Consider the following 8711-nt stretch of genomic DNA (forward strand, 5'->3'; position numbering starts at 1 on the left):
ACGCACAACAGCCCCCTGCGCACACAGCCCCATACGCCCAACAGCCCCCCGCGCACACAGCCCCATACGCCCAACAGCCCCCTGCGCACACAGCCCCCTGCGCACACAGCCCCCTGCGCACACAGCCCCCTGCGCACACAGCCCCCTGCGCACACAGCCCCATACGCACACAGCCCCCTGTGCACACAGCCCCATACGCCCAACAGCCCCCTGCGCACACAGCCCCATACACCCAACAGCCCCCGCGCACACAGCCCCCTGCGCACACAGCCCCCTGCGCACACAGCCCCATACGCACACAGCCCCCTGCGCACACAGCCCCATACGCACACAGCCCCCTGCGCACACAGCCCCCTGCGCACACAGCCCCATACGCACACAGCCCCCTGCGCACACAGCCCCCTGCGCACACAGCCCGATACGCACAACAGCCCCCTGCGCACACAGCCCCATACGCACAACAGCCCCCTGCGCGCACAGCCCCATACGCACAACAGCCCCCTGCGCGCACAGCCCCATACGCACAACAGCCCCCTGCGCGCACAGCCCCATACGCACACAGCCCCCTGCGCGCACAGCCCCATACGCCCAACAGCCCCCTGCGCACACAGCCCCATACGCCCAACAGCCCCCTGCGCACACAGCCCCATACGCACAACAGCCCCCTGCGCACACAGCCCCATACGCCCAACAGCCCCCTGCGCGCACAGCCCCATACGCACACAGCCCCCTGCGCGCACAGCCCCATACGCCCAACAGCCCCCTGCGCACACAGCCCCCTGCGCACACAGCCCCCTGCGCACACAGCCCCCTGCGCACACAGCCCCCTGCGCACACAGCCCCATACGCCCAACAGCCCCCTGCGCACACAGCCCCATACGCCCAACAGCCCCCTGCGCACACAGCCCCATACGCACAACAGCCCCCTGCGCACACAGCCCCATACGCACAACAGCCCGCTGCGCGCACAGCCCCCTGCGCACACAGCCCCCTGCGCACACAGCCCCCTGCGCACACAGCCCCATACGCACAACAGCCCCCTGCGCACACAGCCCCCTGCGCACACAGCCCCATACGCACAACAGCCCCCTGCGCACACAGCCCCCTGCGCACACAGCCCCCTGCGCACAACAGCCCCATACGCCCAACAGCCCCATACGCCCAACAGCCCCCTGCGCACACAGCCCCATACGCACAACAGCCCCCTGCGCACACAGCCCCATACGCACAACAGCCCGCTGCGCGCACAGCCCCCTGCGCACACAGCCCCCTGCGCACACAGCCCCCTGCGCACACAGCCCCATACGCCCAACAGCCCCCTGCGCACACAGCCCCATACGCACAACAGCCCCCTGCGCACACAGCCCCATACGCACACAGCCCCCTGCGCACACAGCCCCCTGCGCACACAGCCCCCTGCGCACACAGCCCCCTGCGCACACAGCCCCATACGCCCAACAGCCCCCTGCGCACACAGCCCCCTGCGCACACAGCCCCATACGCCCAACAGCCCCCTGCGCACACAGCCCCATACGCACAACAGCCCCATACGCACAACAGCCCCCGCGCACACAGCCCCCTGCGCACACAGCCCCCGCGCACACAGCCCCCTGCGCACACAGCCCCCTGCGCACACAGCCCCCTGCGCACAACAGCCCCCTGCGCACACAGCCCCATACGCACACAGCCCCCTGCGCACACAGCCCCATACACCCAACAGCCCCCGCGCACACAGCCCCATACACCCAACAGCCCCCGCGCACACAGCCCCCTGCGCACACAGCCCCCTGCGCACACAGCCCCCTGCGCACACAGCCCCCTGCGCACACAGCCCCATACGCACACAGCCCCCTGCGCACACAGCCCCATACGCCCAACAGCCCCCTGCGCACACAGCCCCATACGCCCAACAGCCCCCTGCGCACACAGCCCCATACGCACAACAGCCCCCTGCGCACACAGCCCCATACGCACAACAGCCCGCTGCGCGCACAGCCCCCTGCGCACACAGCCCCCTGCGCACACAGCCCCCTGCGCACACAGCCCCATACGCACAACAGCCCCCTGCGCACACAGCCCCCTGCGCACACAGCCCCATACGCACAACAGCCCCCTGCGCACACAGCCCCCTGCGCACACAGCCCCCTGCGCACAACAGCCCCATACGCCCAACAGCCCCATACGCCCAACAGCCCCCTGCGCACACAGCCCCATACGCACAACAGCCCCCTGCGCACACAGCCCCATACGCACAACAGCCCGCTGCGCGCACAGCCCCCTGCGCACACAGCCCCCTGCGCACACAGCCCCCTGCGCACACAGCCCCATACGCCCAACAGCCCCCTGCGCACACAGCCCCATACGCACAACAGCCCCCTGCGCACACAGCCCCATACGCACACAGCCCCCTGCGCACACAGCCCCCTGCGCACACAGCCCCCTGCGCACACAGCCCCCTGCGCACACAGCCCCATACGCCCAACAGCCCCCTGCGCACACAGCCCCCTGCGCACACAGCCCCCTGCGCACACAGCCCCATACGCCCAACAGCCCCCTGCGCACACAGCCCCATACGCCCAACAGCCCCCTGCGCACACAGCCCCATACGCACAACAGCCCCATACGCACAACAGCCCCCGCGCACACAGCCCCCTGCGCACACAGCCCCCTGCGCACACAGCCCCCTGCGCACACAGCCCCCTGCGCACACAGCCCCCTGCGCACAACAGCCCCCTGCGCACACAGCCCCATACGCACACAGCCCCCTGCGCACACAGCCCCATACACCCAACAGCCCCCGCGCACACAGCCCCATACACCCAACAGCCCCCGCGCACACAGCCCCCTGCGCACACAGCCCCCTGCGCACACAGCCCCCTGCGCACACAGCCCCCTGCGCACACAGCCCCATACGCACACAGCCCCCTGCGCACACAGCCCCATACACCCAACAGCCCCCTGCGCACACAGCCCCATAAACCCAACAGCCCCCTGCACACACAGCCCCCTGCGCACACAGCCCCATAAACCCAACAGCCCCATACGCACACAGCCCCCTGCGCACACAGCCCCATACGCCCAACAGCCCCCTGCGCACACAGCCCCCTGCGCACACAGCCCCCTGCGCACACAGCCCCATACGCACACAGCCCCATACGCCCAACAGCCCCCTGCGCACACAGCCCCCTACGCACACAGCCCCCTGCGCGCACAGCCCCATACGCACAACAGCCCCGTGCACACAGCCCCATACGCACAACAGCCCCGTGCACAGAGGATCCAGAGTGGCCCGTGCAGCAGCGAGCCCAGCCGTTGGGTTTCCCAGCAGGCTCGTGTTTCACAAGCAGGTTGGCCCCCGCCCTGTGACTTGGGCTGCAGCGCCGAGCAGCCGGGCCAGTCTCCCGCGCAGCGCCGTGGGGAGGAGCCGCGCCCGAGGGCCATGGCTTTGGGAAGGGGCAGGCCAGCAAGGCCAGGCTGGGACCACGTCCGGGGGTGCCTCCTGCCAACAGCTGCTGAAGTTAAGGCAGGGTTGTTCCCTCGGAGCGATGCTGCGCCCAGCAGGTCTGCCCCGGGGGATGAGGTCGGGCAGAGCGCCGGGAAGGGCTGGAGACGGAGCTGCAAGCAGAGGGGGGTGAAATCCACCAAAGGGTCCCACCCGCGCCCCTCGAGAGGAGGAGGTCAACTGTGGCTCCCTCTGGCGGGGGAAACTGAGGCACGGAGCAGCCCACTGACTCCAAGTTCCGGGCTCCCAGTCCCATGCGCGGTGCCGGAGCCTCGCCCTGCGAAGCTCCTGGCAGGGAGCCTTGGAGCAGGTACTGGGAGGAGCTCAGGCCAGGATGCTTGGGGGCGGGGCAGGTGGGGCAGGCGGGGGAAGGGCTCCAGGGTCCGGTGATATCGGGTGGAACGGGTCATGCTCCTGTGGCCCACGTGCCGGCTGTCCCGTGCCCCATGGCGCAGCACCGAGACCTGACAGCTGAGAGGGGAGACGGCTCCTCGGCCCGACCTGCTCCAGCGGCAGAGCTGTCTGGTTCGGTTCCCCCTGCCGGCGTTACACCTGCCCCCCCGTTCGGTTCCCCCTGCCGGCGTAACACCTGCCCCCCCCCGTTCGGTTCCCCCTGCCGGCGTAACACCTGCCCCCCCCCGTTCGGTTCCCCCTGCTGGCGTAACACCTGACCCCCCCGTTCGGTTCCCCCTGCCGGCGTAACACCTGCCCCCCCCGTTCGGTTCCCCCTGCCGGCGTTACACCTGCCCCCCCCGTTCGGTTCCCCCGGCCTGTGTTACACCTGCCCCCCCCGTTCGGTTCCCCCTGCCGGCGTTCCACCTGCCCCCCCCCGTTCGGTTCCCCCTGCCGGCCTTACACCTGCCCCCCCCGTTCGGTTCCCCCGGCCGGTGTTACACCTGCCCCCCCCGTTCGGTTCCCCCTGCCGGCGTTACACCTGCCCCCCCCGTTCGGTTCCCCCGGCCGGCATAACACCTGCCCCCCCGTTCGGTTCCCCCTGCCGGCGTTACACCTGCCCCCCCCGTTCGGTTCCCCCTGCCGGCGTAACACCTGCCCCCCCGTTCGGTTCCCCCGGCCGGCGTAACACCTGCCCCCCCCGTTCGGTTCCCCCTGCCGGCGTAACGCCTGCCCCCCCCGTTCGGTTCCCCCTGCCGGCGTTACACCTGCCCCCCCCGTTCGGTTCCCCCTGCCGGCGTAACACCTGCCCCCCCCCCCCTTCGGTTCCCCCTGCTGGCGTAACACCTGACCCCCCCGTTCGGTTCCCCCTGCCGGCGTAACACCTGCCCCCCCCGTTCGGTTCCCCCTGCCGGCGTTACACCTGCCCCCCCCGTTCGGTTCCCCCGGCCGGTGTTACACCTGCCCCCCCCGTTCGGTTCCCCCTGCCGGCGTAACACCTGCCCCCCCCCGTTCGGTTCCCCCTGCCGGCGTTACACCTGCCCCCCCCGTTCGGTTCCCCCGGCCGGCGTTCCACCTGCCCCCCCCGTTCGGTTCCCCCTGCCGGCCTTACACCTGCCCCCCCCGTTCGGTTCCCCCGGCCGGTGTTACACCTGCCCCCCCCGTTCGGTTCCCCCGGCCGGCGTTCCACCTGCCCCCCCCGTTCGGTTCCCCCTGCCGGCCTTACACCTGCCCCCCCCGTTCGGTTCCCCCGGCCGGTGTTACACCTGCCCCCCCCGTTCGGTTCCCCCTGCCGGCGTTACACCTGCCCCCCCCGTTCGGTTCCCCCGGCCGGCGTAACACCTGCCCCCCCGTTCGGTTCCCCCTGCCGGCGTTACACCTGCCCCCCCCGTTCGGTTCCCCCTGCCGGCGTAACACCTGCCCCCCCGTTCGGTTCCCCCTGCCGGCGTTACACCTGCCCCCCCGTTCGGTTCCCCCTGCCGGCGTAACACCTGCCCCCCCGTTCGGTTCCCCCTGCCGGCGTAACACCTGCCCCCCCCGTTCGGTTCCCCCTGCCGGCGTTACACCTGCCCCCCCGTTCGGTTCCCCCTGCCGGCGTTACACCTGCCCCCCCCGTTCGGTTCCCCCTGCCGGCGTAACACCTGCCCCCCCGTTCGGTTCCCCCGGCCGGCGTAACACCTGCCCCCCCGTTCGGTTCCCCCTGCCGGCGTAACACCTGCCCCCCCGTTCGGTTCCCCCGGCCGGCGTTCCACCTGCCCCCCCGTTCGGTTCCCCCTGCCGGCGTAACACCTGCCCCCCCCGTTCGGTTCCCCCTGCCGGCGTTACACCTGCCCCCCCCGTTCGGTTCCCCCTGCCGGCGTAACACCTGCCCCCCCATTCGGTTCCCCCTGCCGGCGTTACACCTGCCCCCCCGTTCGGTTCCCCCGGCCGGCGTTACACCTGCCCCCCCCGTTCGGTACCCCCGGCCGGCGTAACACCTGCCCCCCCCGTTCGGTTCCCCCTGCCGGCGTAACACCTGCCCCCCCCGTTCGGTTCCCCCGGCCGGCGTAACACCTGCCCCCCCCGTTCGGTTCCCCCTGCCGGCGTAACACCTGCCCCCCCCGTTCGGTTCCCCCTGCCGGCGTTCCACCTGCCCCCCCCCGTTCGGTTCCCCCTGCCGGCGTAACACCTGCCCCCCCGTTCGGTTCCCCCGGCCGGCGTTCCACCTGCCCCCCCGTTCGGTTCCCCCTGCCGGCGTAACACCTGCCCCCCCCCCCATTCGGTACCCCCGGCCGGCGTAACACCAGCCCCCCCCGTTCGGTTCCCCCGGCGGGCGTAACACCTGCCCCCCCCGTTCGGTTCCCCCTGCCGGCGTTACACCTGCCCCCCCCGTTCGGTTCCCCCTGCCGGCCTAACACCTGCCCCCCCCCGTTCGGTTCCCCCTGCCGGCGTAACACCTGCCCCCCCCGTTCGGTTCCCCCTGCCGGCCTTACACCTGCCCCCCCCGTTCGGTTCCCCCGGCCGGCGTTACACCTGCCCCCCCCCGTTCGGTTCCCCCTGCCGGCCTTACACCTGCCCCCCCCCGTTCGGTTCCCCCTGCCGGCGTAACACCTGCCCCCCCCGTTCGGTTCCCCCTGCCGGCGTTACACCTGCCCCCCCCCGTTCGGTTCCCCCTGCCGGCGTAACACCTGCCCCCCCCGTTCGGTTCCCCCTGCCGGCGTAACGCCTGCCCCCCCCGTTCGGTTCCCCCTGCCGGCGTAACGCCTGCCCCCCCCCGTTCGGTTCCCCCTGCCGGCGTTACACCTGCCCCCCCCGTTCGGTTCCCCCTGCCGGCGTTACACCTGCCCCCCCCGTTCGGTTCCCCCGGCCGGCGTAACACCTGCCCCCCCCGTTCGGTTCCCCCTGCCGGCGTTACACCTGCCCCCCCCGTTCGGTTCCCCCTGCCGGCGTAACACCTGCCCCCCCCCGTTCGGGTCCCCCTGCCGGCGTTACACCTGCCCCCCCGTTCGGTTCCCCCTGCCGGCGTAACACCTGCCCCCCCCCGTTCGGTTCCCCCTGCCGGCGTAACACCTGCCCCCCCCGTTCGGTTCCCCCTGCCGGCGTAACTCCTGCCCCCCCCGTTCGGTTCCCCCTGCCGGCGTAACACCTGCCCCCCCCGTTCGGTTCCCCCTGCCGGCGTAACACCTGCCCCCCCCGTTCGGTTCCCCCTGCCGGCGTAACACCTGCCCCCCCCGTTCGGTTCCCCCTGCCGGCGTAACACCTGCCCCCCCGTTCGGTTCCCCCTGCCGGCGTAACACCTGCCCCCCCCGTTCGGTTCCCCTGCCGGCGTAACACCTGCCCCCCCCGTTCGGTTCCCCTGCCGGCGTAACACCTGCCCCCCCCGTTCGGTTCCCCTGCCGGCGTTACACCTGCCCCCCCCGTTCGGTTCCCCCTGCCGGCGTAACACCTGCCCCCCCCGTTCGGTTCCCCCTGCCGGCGTAACACCTGCCCCCCCCGTTCGGTTCCCCCTGCCGGCCTTACACCTGCCCCCCCCGTTCGGTTCCCCCTGCCGGCGTAACACCTGCCCCCCCGTTCGGTTCCCCCTGCCGGCGTAACACCTGCCCCCCCCGTTCGGTTCCCCCTGCCGGCCTTACACCTGCCCCCCCCGTTCGGTTCCCCCTGCCGGCGTAACACCTGCCCCCCCCTTCGGTTCCCCCTGCCGGCGTAACACCTGCCCCCCCCGTTCGGTTCCCCCTGCCGGCGTAACACCTGCCCCCCCGTTCGGTTCCCCCTGCCGGCGTAACACCTGCCCCCCCCGTTCGGTTCCCCCGGCCGGCGTAACGACTGCCCCCCCCCGTTCGGTTCCCCCTGCCGGCGTAACGCCTGCCCCCCCCGTTCGGTTCCCCCTGCCGGCGTTACACCTGCCCCCCCCGTTCGGTTCCCCCTGCCGGCGTTACGCCTGCCCCCCCCGTTCGGTTCCTCCTGCCGGCGTAACGCCTGCCCTCCCCCCGTTCGGTTCCCCTGCCGGCGTTACACCTGCCCCCCCCCCCCGTTCGGTTCCCCCTGCCGGCGTAACACCTGCCCCCCCCGTTCGGTTCCCCCTGCCGGCGTAACGCCTGCCCCCCCCCGTTCGGTTCCCCCGGCCGGCGTAACACCTGCCCCCCCCCGTTCGGTTCCCCCTGCCGGCGTAACACCTGCCCCCCCCGTTCGGTTCCCCCTGCCGGCGTTCCACCTGCCCCCCCCGTTCGGTTCCCCCTGCCGGCGTTCCACCTGCCCCCCCCGTTCGGTTCCCCCTGCCGGCGTAACTCCTGCCCCCCCGTTCGGTTCCCCCTGCCGGCGTAACACCTGCCCCCCCCGTTCGGTTCCCCCTGCCGGCGTTCCACCTGCCCCCCCGTTCGGTTCCCCCTGCCGGCGTAACACCTGCCCCCCCCCATTCGGTACCTCCGGCCGGCGTTACACCTGCCCCCCCCGTTCGGTTCCCCCTGCCGGCGTAACACCTGCCCCCCCGTTCGGTTCCCCCTGCCGGCGTAACACCTGCCCCCCCCGTTCGGTTCCCCTGCCGGCGTAACACCTGCCCCCCCCGTTCGGTTCCCCTGCCGGCGTAACACCTGCCCCCCCCGTTCGGTTCCCCCTGCCGGCGTAACACCTGCCCCCCCCGTTCGGTTCCCCTGCCGGCCTTACACCTGCCCCCCCCGTTCGGTTCCCCCTGCCGGCGTTCCACCTGCCCCCCCCGTTCGGTTCCCCCTGCCGGCGTAACACCTGCCCCCCCCGTTCGGTTCCCCCTGCCGGCGTAACACCTGCCCCCCCCCGTTCGGTTCCCCCTGCCGGCCTTACACCTGCCCCCCCGTTCGGTTCCCCT

The sequence above is a fragment of the Pelodiscus sinensis genome, chromosome 3, assembly GCF_052426305.1.
Source record: "Pelodiscus sinensis isolate ZL-2025 chromosome 3, ASM5242630v1, whole genome shotgun sequence".
NCBI classification, from domain to species: domain Eukaryota; kingdom Metazoa; phylum Chordata; order Testudines; family Trionychidae; genus Pelodiscus; species Pelodiscus sinensis.